We start from the raw sequence: 22631 nt of genomic DNA on the forward strand, positions 1-22631 counted from the left end.
AAACCTTTTTAAAAAAAATTCTTTGCAACTTTCCCATTTTATCTTACATAAAATCACTGTTAATCCTTTTCTCAGACTGAACACTTTATTTTCTCTTGCCTAAAAAAATAAAAATTACAGCCTTCCTTTGAGTGTCCCTACAACCCTCCTGATTTTCAGCCAAACCTAGTGATTTGCAAAGGTGTTACTCTGGTGTCTAGCAGGCACCCTGCAGCATCCATGGATAACTATGCCCCTTTTTGGTTAAGTTAGAGCCTGCTGATGGGATTAAAGCTTTCTGGAAATTGCAAAAAGATGGGAAATGTTTCATGAAAAGCTTGCTTCCTGGGAGCCTTGTGACTTGGTTTAACAGAATGATGCCTGTAATTTTTTGACACCAATGCATTTGAAGACATTAGGCTTTTGTTAATTGGATACTTAGACAATAAAGCTTTGGAATGTGTTAATTTGTTGGACTGGATATGATTAGACTCTGTGATGAGGCTATTTTGCTAAGATATTTCTGCTATTGGCTAGCCTGACATCATGGATTCTGCTGAAATACAGAGTTTAGTGATGTTTTGAATGTGGTAGTTATGTCAGTACACATTAATTCATGATGGACTACAGGAATATGGTACTCCAAATGTATTGCATGATTTATAGTCATGTAGAGCTCAGAGTAAATGTGGGAATAAAATGTGCTGGGTTGTGAAGGGACAAGTAAGGAAATGGGTCTTTGGAGACTCCTCCACAATGATAACTTCACTCTGTAAGTTTTATTCCGCTGGGCCAAGGCAGCAGTGAGCATGGAAGAGGCACAAGCTGTTCACAGAGTTTTGCTTTATACCATGACCTCATTGAGTTGATTAGTAAACAACACCAATTCTCCTCTTGTTTTCTGCTGGGTTAAATGTACCCAGGACAACCACAATCGATTTTACAGCCAGTAAATCTTCACTCCTGCACACTTGGTGGAGATGTTAGTGCTCGTTCCTTGAATTCCCCACAAGCCCCACTGCTCTCAATGTGAGCAGATGCTGTCCCTTGAGAGGCTCTCAGGGCCACCACTTGTTCCCCAGGGAATCTGTCCCTGGCAGGCGGTCCCCACCATGGTGACAGCAGGCTGTCCATCTCTCTGGCATGCAAATGCATCTGTTCTCGCTTCCCTGCAAGGAGGAGGGGAAGGAAATTGGAACGAATGCAGAGGTGGGAGCTGGGTCTGTCTGGGTGTCAGCATGAGGCTCCCCAGTAAGGGACAGGCTGGTGTCCTGCATAGTTCTTGCAGTTCCTTTGTTCCCTTTCTTCTCCAGAAGGATCCGCCTTTGGGGCTCCCTTTACTGGCCACATCCCAGCAAAACCAATAAAGCAGATTCCTCCTACATCCACATACAGCTGAGATTCCAACTTTTTTTTTTTTTAACTTTTTTTCTTTTTTTCTTTTTTTCCCTTCAGTTATCCATTTGCCATCTGATTGCCTCATTTCCAGTGTCCTGGAAATGCAGACAGTTTCTGCCAGCTGGCTAATTTATGCCCTGGGCAACCACATGCAGATCAGATCGCAGTGGCCCATTAGCATTTGGCAATACACAGTTTCGGAGCTGTCTTATCAATATGGATTACACATAATAAAAAGAGGAAGTAAAGCAATCAATAGCAACACTTTATAAGAGGAAACAGAACTGTTTGGACAAGAATGTACATGTGTTCTATGCTTTTTAATGCCTGTGTCACCAGTGATGCAAGATGTCCTATCTGCACAGCACCCAGCGTGAATGGAAAAAAAGGCATTCAAGTGTGTAATTGCTCCAAAGCTGGTGGAGCATTAGAGGGATGTTTGGTGTAGGCAGATACTTCACTTGTTTGTGTGTGAGATTCTACAGAGCAAACTTTCACAGCTTCATCACTGGAATAAAAATGACATCCAGGATGACTCACTTTTATTTATTGGGAAAAGGTAAAGATGATGCCACTGTGGGAAGTAGGTTTGTCTTGCTTCTGCTTTGGAAACAAGCTTCCCAGCCATTTCCAGTCAACAACTGTGTTCCAAGCAGTCAAAGCTGGTCCTTCATTAATCAGCCTCCAGATTTGCTTGGGGCTTGTTCTAATTGATTTAGTGCAGAGCTTCTCTTCTCCAGAAATGAAAAATAAAATTAATTTCCCAAGTTTAACTCCAGTGTGTCAATCCAATTTCCAATGGTTTTACGGTTTAATTTCCTTGGACAGTTTTCTGACACTCTCAGCTTGGTAGTGGAGGAGCACATTCCTAAACACTACTCCTGAACCTCCTTATGTGTGCAGAAATGCAGGCAGGTCTCGATTTACCCACTTCACTCTGGTCTAAATATTTGTGGGATGATAGCTTTTTATAAGTTACACTTTCAATTAATGGTATGATCTAGTTCCTAGATCAGATCACTTGTTAGGCCATTATAGGTTGTTCTCAAGGTTCTGAATGAGTCATTCTCAGACCCTGTCTGGCCTAGGAGTGCTGCAAGCTCATTTGTAATTTAGTTTTTGTGGGCTGCGAGATTCCAAAGTTCCTGGCACATTAAACTTCCTGGCAGATGCATGAGAAGGATGGTCCTCTGAGCCCACCTAAGGAGGATAGGAAAGGCAGTGGAGATCCTTGCTCACCTCTTTGCTCATGCCCTGTTATGCAGATATGGGCAGGTTACATAGGGGAGCTCTCAGAGTGAGCGCAGCTGGGACTCCTCATCCGCACTGTTTGCAGAAATCCCCACAGACTCTGTTATTGCATTGCCCATTACATCGCCACTGCTGCAAGGCTGGCTGGGGTACTTGCTGATGTGAATCTGTGTGGGAAGTCATGGGGACCAGGGTATTATTGAGGTAGGTGGAGCAAAAGCAAAGCATGAATAATCAACACTGCACTTTTACAGTTCATCAGAGGTATGGATGCTTGTAGAAGTTATTCAGGAGCCAGAAGGTAGAAGGAGAAAGTTACACAAATGTTATTAAATATGTTATGATTTAAGAGAAGCATCAGTTCAGAGTAAAAGTGCATTTTGGGGATCAGAGCTTTGAAACATCCATTCAGCTGCTCTGAAATGTAACTTTTGATAATGTGACCCATAAAGATTTCCTTAAAGTTCACATCTCTCTCTTTTCTTTTTTTCCCCTACTATTTTTTTAATGCTGCAGCCTCTGAACATAAAATTCAGCTGTTCGCTTCTTTTTTGTAATAAATGTCATCTCATTCATGCAAGAAGCAGATTTTCTCACTGTCCCTGATTCTGCAACAAGAGCAGCAATTCTCATACTAACTCATGATATAGGATCATTTACAATGAGGCATTCCTAGTTTGCGTTCTGAATCTCAGAACACCGGGTAAGACTGAAAGTGCTGGGTAAGAATGAAGTGTTATCAGTGAGGACTAAGACCATCTATAATCCTTCTAATCCAAATTGGATTAATTATTTGCAAAAAGTGATAGAAGTATGTGTATTAGATCAAGGGCTAAGTGGGTTGCAGTGGGTTGTACAATTTCATGGAGGAGTAGGTTAAGCAAAAAGGGGATTTGTCAATGAGAAAAACTTTATTAAACAGCTGCTAATTGAATGCAAACTTGCTAAAAAGGTGTCTATACACATTTAAAATCTGTATAAATCACAGTTTAATAGAGTCCCTTGGAATTCCTGACTGACAGTACATAAAAAGCGACATCATATGCAGTGTGTCCTCCTGCAGCGTGGGTGGACAAGGAAGGATCTGACAGACAGAAAGATCACTTGGGATCCTATGCTGCTGTTCCACAAATAGCACGGATGCAGATGCTGAGCTACTGGCAATAAGGCAGTAAGCTGGAGAAGTCCACCTGGAAGGCTTCCAGCCATACAGCTTCATTCACATAGAGTTTGTTGCAAGGCAAGCATCATGCAAGTTATCAAGGAGACATGCAAGCAGCCTGGGACATTTATATGACACATAGGAGTCCAGTTTAACCCTGAGTTTCCTTCATGGTAAGAAGAACTCTCTGCTGTGACATTAGCAGGAGCTGACACTACAGGGGGTTGGCTGTTGTCATTCAATCTCCACAGACTTTGTTTAGGGTGCTTTTAAAAGGGTAATGCTGGTAGGAACACAAGTTCATACGACATTACAAAGAGCTAGATTTGGCCCACCACTTTTGTGTATTACACCCTATCCTGCTTCAAATCCCAACCCTCATACACTGTTCTTCATTTCTCCACCCTATAAATATCTGCTTTACCTGTAGTGCACTTTCAGCAGAGCACACCAAATGCCTTTCAGTCTCTTGATGCTCTCTATTGATGCAGTGAAAGTTTTAGTTGCCTGGTCTTCTTAGAGCATCTTCTCTTCACCCTTTTCTCCTTTGCTCAGCTTTACCAATTTCTCTCTATTCACTCCTCATTACAATTCGTCTTCATTCCAGTTCCTCCTCATGTACTCTCTTCTTGACTCTTTTCTCATATAATTTCATTTCTATTTCCTACAGCTGTAACGAAATCTACCCTTCTTTTTTCCCCTCTCCCAGTGAGGTAGACCTTCCCCTAAATCTTCCAGGAGCACAGCAGCTGCAGTCATCACAAAGCACATGCCAGCTGTCCTGCCAGCTTCTCGACTTCTCCGACCTCTCTAGTCCTGAAGGTACATTGCTCTACTTTCCCAACTAGCTAACTAGTGCCATCCTCTTCTATCTCCTTCCTCACCAGCAGCCATTGGTATAAATATCAATAATGATGAATTATGAATTGGCTTAGTGCTACTTAATAATTTAATCAATAAAGTTCTTCCAGCAGACTGTTAGAGCCCAATGCTTAGCTGAAGAATTTAGCTTCAGAATTTCTGAATATTCTCGACTGTATTAAAACAAACAAAACAAAACAGAGGAATGGAAAACTTCCAAAAATAATCTAATATTGTTCTGTGGAAGAAGTAACTGCATTTAAGAAGTGTGACTTAAAGTTTTATCTGGGAGAAATAATAGAATGTAATAGATTCCACAGACAATAATCAGGGACTTATCTCAAAGTGCCAATCTTACCTCATTTGCTATTCTGGGAGAATGACTATTATCAGTAATGAAATGAATTGGTTCCTTCATTTAGAGTCTTGCTAATACCATGTAGATTCTTCTGTGTCCATCTCTGCAGTAGTCTTAACTAAAAATTAATTCCTTGGATAAAACTAGTAATTTTCTTAAACATCAATTACTTCAAACATTGTCTTTGGGGCAACAAGCAGCATCCTGTTCTTCCCTTGTTAACACACTCTTCAGAGTGCCTCAGAGGAAAGCAGTCCTTTGGGACTGAAGTCCATCAGGTTCAGGGCCAAATCCAGGAGTATTGGGGGAAAGCTGTCAACCAAGAGAAGAAACTGTGTCCCCTTTCCAGGTAAAAACAGCTTATGCCTAGAGCAGGAAACTTCCCTTTTGTATAATTAAACCATACCCCACATAATGATGGGAGAAAAACATTATCAACATTTTTGATTCTCCTTTTGAAAACCACTCAGCACTTTGGCTAGGTGATTTCCTGGCTCTATACTAATTCATTAAAATTGTGACACATAATTGCATTGTCCTACACTCAACTGTATGGTTGTTTTACTCAGGTGAGCAGCTGAGCCCCACCACAACCACTATCTCACATCAATACAAACTGCAAGCTATTGCATTTTGTCACAGCGATAGCCTGTTCTTAACCTCCTCTAGGTGACCTAGCACAGGTTGGCATTTGGCACTCAGGGATGTCCATTCCATGGACGTCTTAGCCATTCATGGGTCAGAGCCCCAGCAGCTACTCAGAAAGTCCAGATAAAGTTTTCCTGTTCATAGTTATTAAACAGAGTTCTCTAATCTTCATTAAAAATGATGACACTGCATGTAGGGTCAGACATCCATGTGTTTGAAGGACTGAGGACAAGTAAGATTCTTGCCAATGTGCTGCATTGCTCCCTCCAAAGGGACCTGAGGCAAGAGGCTGGAGCAGACCTCTGTGGTCACTGGCTTGTGTCTGTCACAGCAACAAACATACCATAAAGCCTCTTCTCATAGAATCATCTGGAGATCCATAGCTGGACATCCCCTCCCTTTACCCTTGGCCACCAAAGCAGCCTGCAGGTAGGTATGAAGAGGTAAGCAGCATGGGAGGGAAACCATACAAATCAGCAGTTGTCAGAGTCTTGGAAATGTCCGCTTTGAATAAGCTGATATAGCAACTCAATTCATCAGATGAGCAGATCCTTCCCTCTCTATATCTTTCCAGTAAGCGATGCTTATTTTCACCATAATTGCAAGCACAGGTTCAGACTGCTCATTAATCACCAGAGAGGAACAGCGAGGAACACGATATGGCACCAAGCAGATGTGGTGCCTAAACAGGAGACCGCATCCTGAAGCAGAAGAGTAGAAGAAATGATGCTGTGAGGAGACGGAGCAGCTCAGCAGATCAAGGACTGGAGCATTCCAGAAATGAAAGGACAACTAGAAGAGATTCAAAGAAGTTTGTTTTTTATCAGTCAAGTGAGCTACAAACGTGAAGATGAACTACTTTTCATTTTGCAAGATCAAAAGCACAGGATTTGTTTAGAAGTGTACACTTGACTGAAAAAGAGAAAGCTGGTTATCAGATGGTGAGTAGCTGAAAAAGAACTAAGTATAGATATTCTACACAGTAAAAAGAAAATATTTTTCTTGAAAGTACCAAAAGTAATTTAGTGATTTTCACATCACCTTCAGTGTAGACAGGCCCAGGTGTGCACAGTAATGTAATATCCAAGTTACAGCAGTAGATTTAAGAGAGAAACTTGTCTATTAAACACAAGCTCATAACATTCATCTTTCCCATATTTTCTTTTTTTTTTTTTTCTTTTTTTCTTTTTTTCCTTCTCTGTGATGCAAAACAACACAAACACTAGATCTTGGTATAGGAGGACAGGATTCCCCAGAAATAAACTGAAAGCAGAGCTAAATGATAGTGTAGAAATAAAAAATTGAAACAAACAACAACAACAAAACACCAAACAACCAAGCCTTATGTAAGAGACAAAGAGCATAAGCAACTAGGATTCTTTCTTTTTTAAAGAAAGAAAAAAGCCCATTCACAACCAACTCCAAAACTCAATGCTGGCATATAAGCAAACTAAAGGAAACAGTTTCAATTAAAGGTTGCTGGATTCTGGCTTATACCTGACAAGACTCATTGCATTACAGCCACTAAACCAATAAGCCTCACATATAAAACAAACACTTGTTACACTACTTCAATAACAGACAACAGAAGCACAAATTAAGCATAGAAAGATTCAATAGTTTATATAAGGTTACCATTTAAACTAACCTGAATCCAGGAATTAAATTGTCACGTAGAATAGAGTGCCAAAGAATGATGTCAGAAATCGGAAAGACAAAGAGCAACAATTCAGTCTTTTTATGGGGAAGCCAGTTTACTCTACAGCACCCTTGAAACATAAGTGGTTTCAGATGAAACAGTACACAACACAGAGTTCCATGTAGAACTTGCTGATTGTCACAGCAATGAGTGGCTTCCTGGAAAGAACAGGAATCCTGAGGGTGGGATTCACCTCCTGTGACTCAGACACATCCAGGTTAGTTGTCTGTGCCAACACACTGCTTGCTACAGGTTTCTTTTACAACACACCAATGGGGTCTGGTTGAAACTATTCTAAAAAATGGACACACAGAGAATTATGATAAGTGGGTGAATCAAAGAAAAAATATGCCTTGCAGGGCTATTAGGATTTTGGGGAAAAATATGGGGGGCGGGAGTACTTTGTGACTCACATTTATTAAGCATGCATGCTGCACACTTATTAAGCATTCATGCTTTTGTACAAACTCAGAACAAAGCTATGCCACACTTCCCATGCTACCACTCTTCCTATATCCCAAAGAGTCATGTTGGGTTTGGGGTCTGGTTTGCTTCTAATATACTCATACAAATGTCTAGGGATATTCATTTCCCATTTAAGATGAGCTGCAGGCAGAGATCAAACCTACTTTATCATTGTGGCCTAGGAACAAATATATTTTGTACAGGAAGTTGCCCGCTTTTACTTTGGCAAATATCCTTTTTAGGACTTCCTCTTGCTTTGTTTTGCACTGGTTTCTCTCCCCAGAGAGCGTAGATCCTACTGTGAAGCATGTCACATTCAACCTCAGAGGCTTTCAGTATGTTTTCGTACTGCTTTATGCCAAAAATTTACCTCCATGAAAACAAGAGGAAGATTTTGTTTTTAAAGTGTACCTGTAAGGAACTGTATGATGCTGAGAGTGATAGGCTATAATTTTCTGAAGAACCCAGTTTGTACCTTCTTTTGATCCCTTTACTACTTTTACTAAAATTGGTCCAGGATCTCAGGCTGCTGCAAAGCAAGCAGAATTACAAAGCTGTAGTGCTGCTTGTCAGAGCACAAACCTCCTCATCACAGATTTGTGCATCAATTAGATGGGACAGGTGGTGTGTTTAGGCTGATGGGTCTCACATTAGGGAGAAACTCATTCAGGAGAGCTGAATCACATTCCCGTATTTGATACTCCTCCATATATAATTCATCACCAGATTTCATTGCTTTCCCTGCAGTTTCTCCAGTGGCAGCATCTTCTACGTTCTCTCAGATTGTCAAGTGAGTTGGGTCTGTGATGAAGTAGAGGTGGTCCACGGGCTTGAAAGGGCACTGATGCTTGTGAAGACGCTCAAAACCCTCAGAACAGACAGTGAAGCATGATGTGGGAAAGATCTACCAGTTTCTAGCCTTTCCTGAGCAAACTGTATGCACAGAAGGAAGAGCTTCCAAGAAGGGAGGACTAGAGACAGTTTATAATGATGCCTCTACCATTTCAGGAAGGACTTGACTGTCATTAAGCAAATATTAGATATTGAATAACTTTGCTGCTTGGGTGACTGGCAGGAAATCTTTTCTTCCATTCTTTCTTGCACACTGCTGGCCTCTCCTGGGTCCCAGCTAGAAGCCATGGAAGGACCTGAATCATTTTAACTTTCAAGGTAATGAACCATCTCCACATCTTCAGTTCCTTTAAAGACAGTGTTGCACTATGCAATGAGAGTCATCCAGAGACTTGGGAAAGGAGATCTCCAAAAGTAGTCTGAAGGCACAAAGTAATTTAGTAATTGAAGATCCGGAGCCCAAGCAGCACTTTGGCAAGCAGAAGGACTGTCCAACCACATATAGGACAAGTCTATTGGTACATCAGTACTGAATGCTATGAGTGAAAATCGACGTGTTTGCTAAAGACATTGTGCTGTGTAGTTAAAAAGAAACAGCTCCCTGATGGCCAGAAAGGCTGTCAGTTTTAGAAAGGGGCTGGGCTGTTTATAGTCATGTTCTGCTCACCAGCAGACCATAAATCACTTGGCACAGAGAGAACAGGGATGGAAAAGGCAGTTTCCCAAGATCTCCCTGCAAAGTTGGAATGAAAAAAGATCTAGGCTTTGCTCATTTTTAGCCCAGAGCCTGCAGTAGTGTGGGGTGAGGATGGCAAGGCACAGTCCCAGCCTGCAGGACCAAAGGTAACACACCTCAGCCCTGGTGAAAAAAAGAGACTTCCCAGAGGTCCTTGGTGGCAACTGTGATTTTTACACTTGGAGAAGTTTCTGGACTGGTAGCAGGGCTGGAGGAAGGACCCATCTGCAACATACAGAGTAAGAGGCAGTTTGGTTTGCAAAGCTCTTCACTTCCATCTGCGTAGGTTACTCCTTACAAACATTTGTCATTCTAAATTGTTTTCAAAGAACATTCACACAGGATATTTTAGATTATTCTGGATGATTTTCTGGATACTAATATTATCCTTAACCCTTTAAAAGCCACTTGTGAATGGGAAGTCCAAGAAGTAAACTCAAGAAACTTAGAAAATATGATTTCACGGGAAAAGAGCAAGAGAGAAAAATGAATGAAAGATACCTAATAATGAGTTTTAAAAGTACAATGAAAAACAACCCTAATGCGGGAGATAAACAGTAATTGTACTAGGAGAAACTTTTGGCTGAATTGTGTAACTTTCAGTGACTTGGAAAAAGTAAAGGGAACATAAAACAAGTAGAAACTAAATGTGGGAATATATTAGAAGAAGGTCAGTATGCTAGAGAAGTGAATGAGTAAGGGACAAAAAAAAAAGTAGCAAGAAGATAAATATTTATGAATGACAAAAATTAAATAAATCCTTGGATAGTTCCACAGAGTGTAAATAATACATGATACAGAGAAAGCTTAAGTATTCAGTGCATCCTTCACTTAAAAATATATTTTTATTTTTTTTTAGCAATTATTAATGCAATTAATTTTGAGAAAGGAAGAAAGAAAAGGGGATTTCATCCTGCTCCATGAAAGGAGCAGCCTCAGCAGTCACCAAGTCATTTGCCTTTGCCTGTGAAAGCACATGGAGGAAGAGAGGCATCTTGGAAGACTAGAAAGGAACCTTTGCCATTAAAAAGGAGGCAATTGAGGAACCTAGGGAAATACAGACAGGTCAGTCTAACCTCAGTACCTGGAAAAATACTGGAACAAGCTGTTAAGCAGCAGTTTATAAGCATCTGGAGGATAATAAGGTAATAGGAAAGAGCCCACATGGATTTGACAAAAACAATTCATGTCGAACCAATCTAATTTCCTCTCCTTGGCAGGATAAGTGGTCTAGAGGATAGGGAAAAGTGGTAGATGTGATATTTCTTGGCTCTATGAAGGCTTATGACACAGTCCCACAGGGCAGTCTTGTAAGTGTACTAGGGAAATACAGTCTGCAGGAAATGACTATGGTGGCTAAACAACCCTAAAAACATTACTTGGGCAATTGCTGTAGGCAGTTCACAGCTCACTTCAGAGGCTTTTTCAAACAGGGCTCTGTCTTGTGCTGCATGCTAGTTGATGTTTTCGTTCCTACCTTTTACACTACAACAGAATAAAATTACCACAACACATTCTGGCAACGCAGGCAGTTCCCCGCCAGGTGAGATAAACGCCTGATGTCTGCTCATTGGAAATACAGTTGATTTGTGCTTGTGTCATCCACAAAACAGGCAATTATCAGCCCAGACCTTGTCCTGACCTTCTACAGATAGCCAAAATACACCTCCTCACCCTGCAGCGCTATGACCTCTTCCTCACAGCCATCTCTTCAGAGTGTCTGTGCCTTTTGCAGTGCCCTGGGTTCCCAGTTCAGCAGCAGCAGTGTCACTGGTCAGATGGGCTCCTAACAGTAAACATACCTAACTTCAGGGGGGGTTCAGGGGAGTATGTATCAATTTTGGAAAACAGCATAAAAGACTTGTGAAATAAAACACAAAGCACAATCAAATTTGTATCGCATTACACGAGGAACATCTAATTTATCTCCCACACACTTCAGTCATGATGAACACTGGAGTTATTACCATAGGAAACTGGTAGATGGCAATATTCTCCAGCTGGCCCATCCCTATGATAATGCTCTCTGTCCTCCCCCCACCTTGGATGCTTCAATAAATTTTCTTCCTCCACTCTTTATCAAAGGTGTTTCTTAGAAAAAAACAGTCCTGGGAAGTTGCTGGAGGAGTTATGTGAATACCTGTCCTGGGAAGTTGCTGGAGGAGTTATGTGAATACCTGTCCCAGAGCAGGATGAGCCACTCCTGGCACTGTTCTCCCAGACCTCCAGTGATGTAATTCCCTCAGCCTGCATCTCCTGTGAGCACCTCTGTCACATCAGGGTACCACCTCTATTCGTATTCTTAGCAGGAAGATTTATATTTCAGGATAAACTGTTCCCTGTCTGCTTCTGCAGATGATTTGTAACCTTAACATCTTGTGAGCTTTGCAAATATACAAAACATTTTACAGTATAAAAATAGGAATTGCACAACTTTTTTCCATGTTGTGATTTCTCTTGTGGTCTCAGCTTTCATCAGAGTTCACTCACAACCTCTCTCAATAGCTCATAAGTGAAGTAACAAACAGGAACTGCAGGATTCTGAGACACAAACCCTGGGAAGTTTTTTAAGGACTCTAGAGGATGGGATCAGAACCGAACATGATCTTGATGAATTGGAGACATGAACCAAAATAAATGCAATCAAATTCTCTAGAGGCAAATGCAGACACCTTAGATTGGGATTGAGGCAAGTGAAGTTACCCTTGTCAGCAAAGCTGGTCTGAGAATTTTCTATCCCTTTCCTCATCTCTCATCTACTCACTTCTGCCTTAGCAGAATAAAAATATCTATTCCTTATTTGCAGAGTGTTATATCTAACCTAGTTCAGTTCTCTGTTCTGGTTCAGAGCACAGCCCTATAAACAGTAACTAACATCATACCTGTGGGGGAAACGATCTGCAGTAGGGAGAAACAAATGAGCTGCCCAGGCTGCAGAAGCAGAAAACCTCCGTTGCTGAAGTCGTTTCATGCACATACCTTTTGAGTAAGGAGAAATCAATCCATGAATACAATAAGAAGTTAGTAGCAATGCAGCACAATCTAAACTTACTTCGGTTGAGTCAATGGTGGGATACTTTTTCAAAAATCAACAACAATAAAACAAAACAAATGAAGAGCAGCCAGCAACCTAAACTTGATTTTAGAATGAAACGGAGATGGGAGGCCAGCAGCTTAATGCTGTGGCTTTTCTTGGTGATGCACTTTAGTGATCATGCTGGTAGCTTGGAGGGAAAGCAGGAAGAGAGGTCCCATGCCTGAAATGGGAGAAATTCTCCAGAAAAGAGGGGAAGTGAGGGAAGACAAAGCAGTCTTCCACAATGTAAGAATAGTCTCAAAGAGAGCAGCAGCAATTTGCTCTCTATCTTGCATACGGTGAAAGAGCAAAAATGAATACCTGATTGTGCATCAAAAAGATTTCAGCAAGGTAATAATAAGAAAAAAAAAAAAAAGAAAGAAAGAAAGAAAGAAAACACACACCACTGCCCATCGAGAGAGAAGCAAACAGGCTAGGGACAGCGGTACTGGTACAACAGCAGGAGAGAACCACATTACACATCTATTAAGGGCTGATCCTTGGCTCTGCTTCAGTTCAAGTGGTAGATTAAATGATCTCCTGAGGCTCCTTTAAGTCTTGTGTCCTATGATCCATGCAATTTTTTTAGCGTCATACAATGTTGTTGCCAAAAAAAAATAATACACACAAACAAAAGTAAATAATACTTCAGCAATGACAATGCATCTACAAGCAAGGCGACCTTATCCTGAACTCTGCTTGAAAGTGAACTTTCACAAAAGAGTAAGAATAAGAGAGGCTGTAGGAACAGCTAACAGAATGATTACAGACTTGAAAAACAGCAACAAGATTTTCATGACATGGCTTAGAAGGAGATGAAATCTGGGAAATAAGAGCACATTAGGCAAACGGGAGGACAATTGGGTGTACTCAGATTCTTGACTTCTGCTCATCCAGAATTACACTTTATTGACACACATCAGATTGAAGACTAATGAGGAAAGCTGGGCAGAAGCTGCGACAGGATTTTGTTTGTTTTATTGTAATTGGTTTCCACAATAGATAATTAACTGTGAAACTCATTGCTATAAGACATGTCAGTGACTGAGAACTTATCAAGAAGAGAGAGAAGGAGAGAGGTGTTAACAAGAACATGAGATAGAATATGTATTTAGGAGAAATGAATTGTTCTTGCTCACAGATTATATCAGACATTAAGTCCCATGGAGAGAAAAGATGTAGTTTTGTACTATGCCATTGAAGATTTGCTCAATATGGACATCATCTATTCCATACGGTGCTGTCCACCATGGCTGGCAGAAAAAGTCACCAGGTAGATCTATGTTCTCTTAGCTGTAGTTGTGTCCTCAGAGCAGAAATAAAACTCCTGTGTGGGTATCTAGAGGCTGGAGGTTGGCATTGGCTCTTCCAGGCACAAAAGAAAAGATCTTCAGATTTTAATAGTATCAGTCAGGGGCCAACTTGAATTATATTTGGGAATTTGGCCCCTGAAGGAGAGTTAAGACAGATTGAAGTTCCCCTCGTACTTGCAGCACCTATGAGTCTCTTGCAGATGTCCAAACCCATTCAGGGCCTCACTGAAGTCCTCCATGGATCAGCAGAAAGAGAATAGGGTATATGAGGCAGAGTAAGAACTGCTACATAAAAGCTGTGCGTAAAGCCTGTTTAACAATGCCTTTTTTTGCAGGACAGCTAATGACAGCATTGGAGGAACTGTGGGGGAACATTGATTTTCAAGGTTGTGTGAAAAAGAAACATATTGCTTAATGCTTAAGTACACTACCTACAATAAATATCTCTTCATGTGAAAAAGTACACCCACCACCTGCTTCCCAACTTAGCTTTATCACCATGAAATTGAAGCAGAGATCAGCTCCATCGAGATGGGTCTTTTATGAATTGGTGGTTAGAATATGATGATAATAAGTAGCCGTGTGACAGCAAAGAAGCTTCTCAATTGAATAAATATGTGTCTTAAAATTGCATCCAGCAAAAGCGGTGGGCAGGAAAAACAATACGATCCCAAACCTTTCTTTCCAATACATGTATTTTATTTTTGTTTTAGGTCTTCTTGCCCCTCTAGCAAAGGTCATAAATTATTTAACTGCTGCAGCTCAGGCTTCTCTTTTTTACTGTCTAATAAAATCTGAGAAACATAAATCTATTTTAGGTTCTTTTTTAAAATAATTGAGAGTGGTGACAACCAAAACAGGAATTGAAGCAACAATTCAAGGCAGGGTGTCAGTGAGTTGTGAACACACCAAGAGATTTCAGCAGAAGGCTTATTAGGAGGCATTTTGCTTATTTCTGGCCAGAGATGTTTCTTTCCTTTTTTGAATTTAATAATTTATAGATTTGATGCTTGTTTTTTGTCTTCTGGCTGCATGCTTGCTATTAAACACATAAGTCAGGCGTTACATTATTATATGCTGGACTGCTTACATTTCAGCCAAATGATGGCTGAAAGAGGTAGTGATAACTCTGAGGGTATGTATCATGCTTTGGAATTATTAAAGAGGGGATCAGATCATCATCGGATCTCATTGGTACTCTTTCACCGCAAGATTTTAAATAAGCAGCAATTTCTTGGATATGGGTCAGCGATCGTTTGCCACCTGGAATTACTAACATTTAAGTTCAGCTATTGCAGAAATAAAAGGAAGAAGCAAGGTCAAAGAAAATGTAGGCAAAGGTACAAAAAGAGAGCAAACACGGAGAGGACAAGTGAGGGCAGAGGGGGAGCAGCTGGATGCTTACAGGGCAGAGGAAGGCAGATGTATGGATGGTGCTGGGTCCCAGCTGAGCTGCAGGAGGTTGGGAAGTCCTGACACCTCTCAGGGTTGTACTTGTGTACCAGCGCCAGGAGAAATGGCTGTGCCAGTCTGCCTTTATCAGCCCCACTTCATCTCCTGGGCCCTGCTCTACACAGACACGCTTCAGAAATCTCCACAAGAATAACGCTAACCTTTCAGACCACAAACCTGCTGGAGTTTCTGCCCAACTCTCTCACCCAATACTGATCTCTTCCACGTAAGAGAACATGAATGGTAAGAGGTTAGTTTAAGCACACAGTAATAGATTATTTCTATACAAAAATAGATTGCCTCCTCACGGATGAATTGCTTCAGCTTCCTCATCATTTCTAGCTGAGCAACGTTAATGACTCCCATACACAGCCCTACCAGATCTCTGGCACCTCCACATCCTTCTACAGGGGAGGATGCTGAATCCAGAGGTTATAGAGGGCCCTTCTTCCACTTTTTCCACCATCTTTCACAACTCTATGTGAGCTGGAAATAAGGCAAAAGGATTTTAAAGGAGCAGGTAAAAGGTTAAGTGGGACACAACTGGCATGAAACCTGCCTTAAGGTAGCAGATGAGAGACATGGGCAGAATGGATGCATAGCTCTGCGAGGAAAAAAAAAAAAAAAAAAAAAAAAAAAAAAAACCTTTACAGCAGCATAAAGGGGGCTGTGCCATCTAAAAAGACTAGCATTAAAAAGCAGAAATTGTATCTGTAATGGCAGGGGCTCAAAAACATACAGAAGGTAGCTGAGGGTGGAAGGGAAAATGTACTTTGATGTCAAGATTATACTTTGTGTTAATTGCTGTGTTAGGAAATAAAAGCTCATCTGCACCCCCACAAATGGCACAGAGATATGATGAGGGGGGAGCCTAAGTCAACTGCCCCAGCTGCTCCCAGCTGCGGTGCTCCTTGTGGAAAATATAGATGAATAAGGGGATAAAAAGGAGCGGTTTGGGAATCCACACTCAGCCTCGCCACTGGTTGGACCTGAAGCACAGAGCTAAAGCAGCCTTGCCTTGCTCATGCTTGTCAGATCTGGTGTGATACCCTAATGTTAATAGTGTTTCAAGTGGGAACCTTTTGTGGAAGAGCTCATGGGCAGTTTATGATTTGTTTTTCACATGACTAACAAAGTTTCTTAACAGCCATGAAATTGTTGTAAGTCTCAGGAAAGGCTAGTTAATGTGAAAAGGAATGCACTAATCGTGTAGCAGGGTAAAAATATCAAATCCACAAAGGACCAGGAAGAGGATAACACTCATTTTCTGTATTTCTGTTTCATAACTAAGCTCCATGAAATATGCAAAGAGGAGGAATTCCAAGCCCAGACAGCAGAGGGTGGACGAATATTCAGTTATTAAAGCTCTATTTAATAAAATACATGCACTACTGGCAAATATAATAAATAGTGAGAGAGCTGAGAGGAGACTGACTTCATCCTGATCCGAGGCACAGGGTAGATGGGGCCTTGCAGCAGGCCAGGACTCAGGGAACGCCCCATCCCCACCTCCACCATGGCTGGAGCAGCCATGGGGGAACAAACTCACACCCCATTTCCCCTGCTTGATTTTGAGTGAGATCGATTTCACCATCTCAATTGGATTCATTTTCACTCCATGTCTCATCTGAGCTGTCTAGATTCCCTCTACACAATGGAGAGAGAAGTGTTTCCAGAGCAGCCCACCCTATCCTAAGACTGATCACCAAGGACGAGCACACTGCCTTCTGGAGGGTCTCTCCTCTCTCTGCAGATGGTAAAGGAGCCCAGACACCAAACTGAGACAGTCAAACTATGTTTTAGGCCACCAGAGGACTCTGTGTTTCCAATTTTGCAATCAAGAACTGAGTTCCTCACCAGGACAAATACTGCTCTTTAAGCTCACCTGGTGCTGAGAGATGGCAGATAACTGGCAGGAGAATACTCTTCTGGAAATTATTTGGACAGCAAACCTTTCCATTTCCACAGTTTGGAGTGAGTTTGGGGCCCTAAGGAGCAAGATAGCAGCTCTCAGGACCTGGAAAGACAACTTCCCAGGGGCTGTGGTACCCCTGGCAGGCACAGCAATGTGCTGCAGACAGCCACAGCGAGACATCTTCCTTTCTTCCACCTTTGGAGCTGGGTGGCAGATGGAAAGACCTTCCCAGCAAAGCCATCTTAACGATCCTTAATGCTAGTGGCAAGCCTACCCTGTAACTGTGTCCATCATATTTACAGTTCCTCCTTTAAGTGTGCTTGTCTGTATTTGTGTTTTACATCTATCCATCAAATCAAACCTAATTGTTCTGTATCTGTGATCTGCCATCTTCATTGTATATTATTATTACAATCACCGTGTTAATTCTAAATTTATTAACTATGATTTTACAGTTGTCTTCCCAAATCAGTACTGAATAAGACTAACAAGTAAGAAACTGGAGGACTAGAAAGAGGATCATTGCATGAGTATTCCTGCTGACTGCTATTTTATCAGCCACCTGACTGTTTATCCATGCAAGAAATGCTCTGAAGATGATGTGGTGTTCACTTTCAAAGAAGAGGTCTACCTCACAGAAGCTAAGATAACATCTACAGCACTTCTCCCTGGCCTTGATACTTTGCATTCAGCTTTTCCATTTAAAAATAAAAAATCATTGTCACAAAATTTCACCCACTGCCAGCTACTCCCCAAAAAAAGGCAGCTACATTTCCTCTTCTGTCAAGGGTCATGCTTAATGGTCAATTCAGTCATTGCCAGTGGTGTTTTGGGCTACAGACAAGCAAAGGACAGGCTCTTTTAATTACTGTCACTCTTGTTAATCTCTCCCTCTAACAGAAGTGCTAACACAAAGCTGACTGATACCAAGAGAGCTCTTCATTAAGGATTTAAAACGAATCCCAAATTTAAGAAAGAGGTTTAGAGGTTTTCTGGCTACAACAGCAACCATCCAAAGTAAAAAAAAAAAAAAAAAAAAGTAAAAGGCTACAGGCTACAGCCTATTCTCAGTTGAACACAGCATTAGGACACTGTGATTTTCAGTGAGATGGGAGCAAAGTCCTCTGTGACTGCAGCAGGCTGTGGACACCTACGGCCATCTTACCTCCACATGCACAAGCACCCACGCATAGCTGACAGTCTCAGCCTCGCAGATGTATCTGCTCTTTCCCTTCTCCCCATTCGCCTGTGGGAATGTCACACTGGAGAGATCCATCTATCTCCTTCCAGCCCACCCTGCCAGCCTGACACGTACAGCTCCTGCAGCCATGACCTCAACAGGCTAATGCATGCCCTGGTACCACTGCCAGCATCTCTATTACGCACTTCCACATGCTATTATCTCAGTACTTGGTTTCAGTTTCCAAGCCAAGTGCAACCCATTTGTGTCATAGCTATCTTGCTTTCAAGTCTTAAATGCACGGAAGTAGGGTAAATATTTACAACTGAGAGCTTAATCAACCACCAGAGAGATACCCAGATTGCTTTCCTGGTAGAACAAGTTTGTTCACATACATCATTCTGTATTATTTCTCTAGAGTTTCCGAGTCCTAGACCCCAATTCACAACATGCTTCGTGGATTAATCTGTTTGTACCTTCACCTGTCTTTATTCTTCTGTCTTCCTGCACAGCCTCTATGGAGTTCAGGAGCCTCAAAATGTGACCACCATCACTTGACTCAATTTTTCTGGTACATCATACAAACACAGATTCTATCCCCATCTCAGTGTCACATCAAGCTTATCCCTGAACAATATGAGTTAAATAAGTTGACCAGTTGCACAATCAAAGTACACTTTTTTTTCCCCTTAGAAAATGTGTTACAAAAAACTGACTGATCAAACTTTTCAGCAGAAAAATAACTAACTCCCACAGAAGTAGAAATGTCATTTGTGGCAGTTTGTGTGGGTCTCCAGGATGGATAAGCCTTGCAAAACCTTGGTTAAAACTAGGGGTGTAAGGATTTTCAGGTTTTCTGGCTCTCTTCACACTGTTTCTGAGCATGCTCTCTAGAAGACTGGTCTTTCTTTACCTAGACATGGGTCCCCGGGCACAGTAAATGAAAGGCATGTTTCACAAAGGTTAGGTAGTTTATGCTGGATGTAGAGCCTCACTGCTGACATTTCCTCCCTGCTGTTTGGCTGCTGCTCACTCTGCAAAATTTCCACAGGAGAAAAGAGGACTCTAGTGAAAGACTCACCAGTCCTTCCTCCACCAGGACTAACGGAGCGGTGTGTTCCAGTTGTCACGTAGGCTGCATCAGTGTCTATTTCTAATTTCTTGCATGCTGCCCAAACCTCGCATAGCTTCTGCACCTATTTCTTTCCATGGGGAATGCCACAGTATTGCTTGGCCTCATTGCCCTGCTGTGAGTACAGCTCCCTCTTTCCCTAGGCAATAACACCTTCTGCTTCATAGCTTCTTTACCAATGGCCTAATTATGCCCAGTGTTGTTAGGATGGCTTGACAGTCCTTGTACAGGGATGCCTTTCTTCAGTCTAACATTGCTGCTTACCATTATTACTGAGTTTGTATTTCCACGTGTTCAGCAACTCAGTGGTAATAGAGTTGGTGACAGCTTTGCAGAATTAGAAAGTGAATGTCTGGCAGATGCCTTCTGTACTGCAGGCATCCTGACAGCCAGGATCAAAGGAGTTCACACTGTGGATTCTTCACTGGACATCACTGGACACCTCCAGTCCCTGCCTGCACTGATGAGTTTCATTTCTTACGAAGGCTGTGGGCAGCTGCACAACCTGAACATTTACAGCTCTCCCTTCCACTATTCCCTTGTCCTACTTTTGAGAGAGCAAACATTGTTCTTTCTACCTTTTGTATTTATTGTTTTCCACACAAAAGTAACTGAATCATAATGCTTGCATTTTCCCTGATCCATCTGTAAATTTGCTTCCTGCATCCCCTTAGACTGAGCCTTTATCATGGTTCTGCTCTAGTGGGTGCACAAAGGGACCCAGGGTAGCCACGCTTTCCTTGCTGTTAATCCTGTGCAAGGAAAGTTCATCTGTCCGTGCTATTTGGAGGTATTTCCTTAGGGAGAGATCTGTTTCTTTGAAAAAAAAACCTCTGGTAATTAGGAGTCACATGCATCATTCATCCCAGTCATCTCTCCTCTTCCCCACAGTGAAATTATAAAAAAAAGGCTGTATTGTTTGGAAATCCACCATTCTCAGCCACTTACATCTGTCCACATTCCCTGCTTGTTCTTTTTGTAGGTGATACTTTGTTTTCTTCCCTGCTGTGGGTTTCATTAGGCTTAACAGCTGCTGCCATGTGCATTTCATAATGTGCTGGTGACATTAAAAAAAAAAAAAAAAAAAAAAAAAAAGTGTTCCTAAAATTAAACTGGTTCTTCAGTAAGAAAAACATCTACAGAGACTCAGAAACCATGACTAGGAGCTTCAGGATAGAACTGGCCATTTGCAGAATGACTGCAGCATCCAGCTCCTGCAAGCTGTTGCCCCTCTCCAGCTGGATGTGAGGTCTGAGCCCTGCTGACCCGCTCCACACACCATCACAGGGCCACGGGAGCACACTGCTGACTGGGGAATCACTGATGCCCCCTCAAACCATGTATACTGAAGATGTCTTGCTGGAACAAATTCTCCAACTTCTTATCCATTAATTTGACTCTCAGTTATATGTTTGAGGCTAATTATTCGTGATAGCTAAACCTGAAATGATTTTCCAACTCAGCCAACAGTGAGGAGTTGGTCTTTGGTCACTGAAATATTTTCGTTAGCTAGAAAAACAGGCTTCCTTGGTTTTGATTCTCCCTTATCATCACCACCACAGTGCTTCACCTACTGATGCTGTTGTTACTACTAAATAATTATGGATTGTTGTCAGTACCGATGAGTTGGAAATTTTTCATCTTGAGAGAGATTTTTAACTCTCCAGATAGAGGTGCAAGTGGCCAGCCACAGAGTCAGCACTGCAGGGGAGCTTGGAGGATTCTCCAGGATGCATCTAATAACAATCAGAGACAGTTAAATGGCCTTCAGGAGTCTGCTGTTGCCCTTGTTTGAGTGTAAGAAACCACCAAACATTTATTAAGATATCTCAAAGTACTTGAAGTGTCCTCCATATATTGTCTATCTCAGCTTTTAACCAGGAAAATAACTCTCCAAAGGAAGCAGAAAAAAATGTTACTTGATGTCAGATATGTCTAGACTGCCACTATTAGATCCACGCATGGCCTTAGGGGCTCCAACAGTTACCAGCATACTGGACTTCATCTGGCACATGTGGGGGTGCAAGCACTAAACTACAACCCACTCCATCGTCCCACGTGCATGTCACCTTGTTCACGCCAACCATCACTCCAGCACACTTTGTGTAAAGGGCCACATCACAGCAGACATTCAGCTTTGCCATATATTCACCAGGCATCCAGGCTGCTGTTGGAAGGCCTTAGGAATAAACCTGTGACCAGAAGACCAAATTCAGGCCATCCCTGCTCTTCATGATTGAGCAAAGGGCTTAGGGTGTTCCAATCCCTCCAAAACAGATGCTAGAACAGCAGGAAGGCTGTCCGTACCCTTTCTTTTCTGAATCCTCCCCCAGCAAGGGTTTGCAATGATTTATTCTCATTCCCTTGGCTGATATGCATTTGTCCTACCAAAGCAAGATGCATCTGGAAAGGTATGCTGGTTCCAGAGCAGTGGGGCACTACAGGAGCAGTTTCCTAGACACAAAGAACTGGTCTGACAGAGGGGACCCTATCCACAGCTGACAGCCCAGAGGTCCTCCTCTAACCCTTCAGAGATGCTCCCTGAGAGCTGCACCTGGTCCCTCTGCTCCCACAGATGGAGCCTTGCTGGCACAAAACTGTAGGCCATGAGAACAAAAACAAAGTGTCACAAGCTTTGAATATCCCTGAAAAAGAGAGAAAAAACACAGACATTGAGCAGTTCGAACATCCTCCTGCTAGCTCACTCTACTGAAAGGCCAGCCTGTCTTCAGATGGAAACAGTGCATGTAAAAATAACAATATGGGGCAGAAGCATGAAGAAAAGAAATCATGAATCAGAGGTTTGATCATACATAACTTTCCTGCCTCCACAGAACTGATGAACCACTAATCACCACAGGGCATAGCTCAGCTCAGTGCACAGCTGTGCATACATTTTTATTCAGATGAATCTCACCAAAACTTAGAAAAATCAGCTGCACTGACAATGGCTTACAAACACTCGCAAGTCAGGTCAACAACCCCAACTTTAAATATTCCATCGTGGCCTGGGTTTTTTTGTTTATGCAATGTTTTATCAGAATGTTCTTCATGAAACAGAAACAAAAAAAAACTTTGTGCTTTCACTTCTTCACAGGCAACAGTCTGCAGAAGACTGAATTTAAGAAGTTCAAAATACCTTTCAATTGCTTTT

General features: G+C 41.9%; 1 long non-coding RNA gene across 1 annotated transcript in view; it reads right to left on the minus strand.

The window, feature by feature from the left end:
- Nucleotides 1-1450: 1450 nt before the first annotated feature.
- LOC139998821 (uncharacterized) overlaps nucleotides 1451-22631 on the minus strand; it is a 31918-nt gene continuing 10737 nt past the window's right edge. The window contains exon 3 of the long non-coding RNA XR_011803807.1: nucleotides 1451-6449. This is a non-coding gene — a long non-coding RNA (uncharacterized lncRNA). The remainder of the gene's footprint in view (nucleotides 6450-22631) is intronic.

Source organism: Anas platyrhynchos, chromosome 16 (assembly GCF_047663525.1).
Source record: "Anas platyrhynchos isolate ZD024472 breed Pekin duck chromosome 16, IASCAAS_PekinDuck_T2T, whole genome shotgun sequence".
Taxonomy (NCBI): domain Eukaryota; kingdom Metazoa; phylum Chordata; class Aves; order Anseriformes; family Anatidae; genus Anas; species Anas platyrhynchos.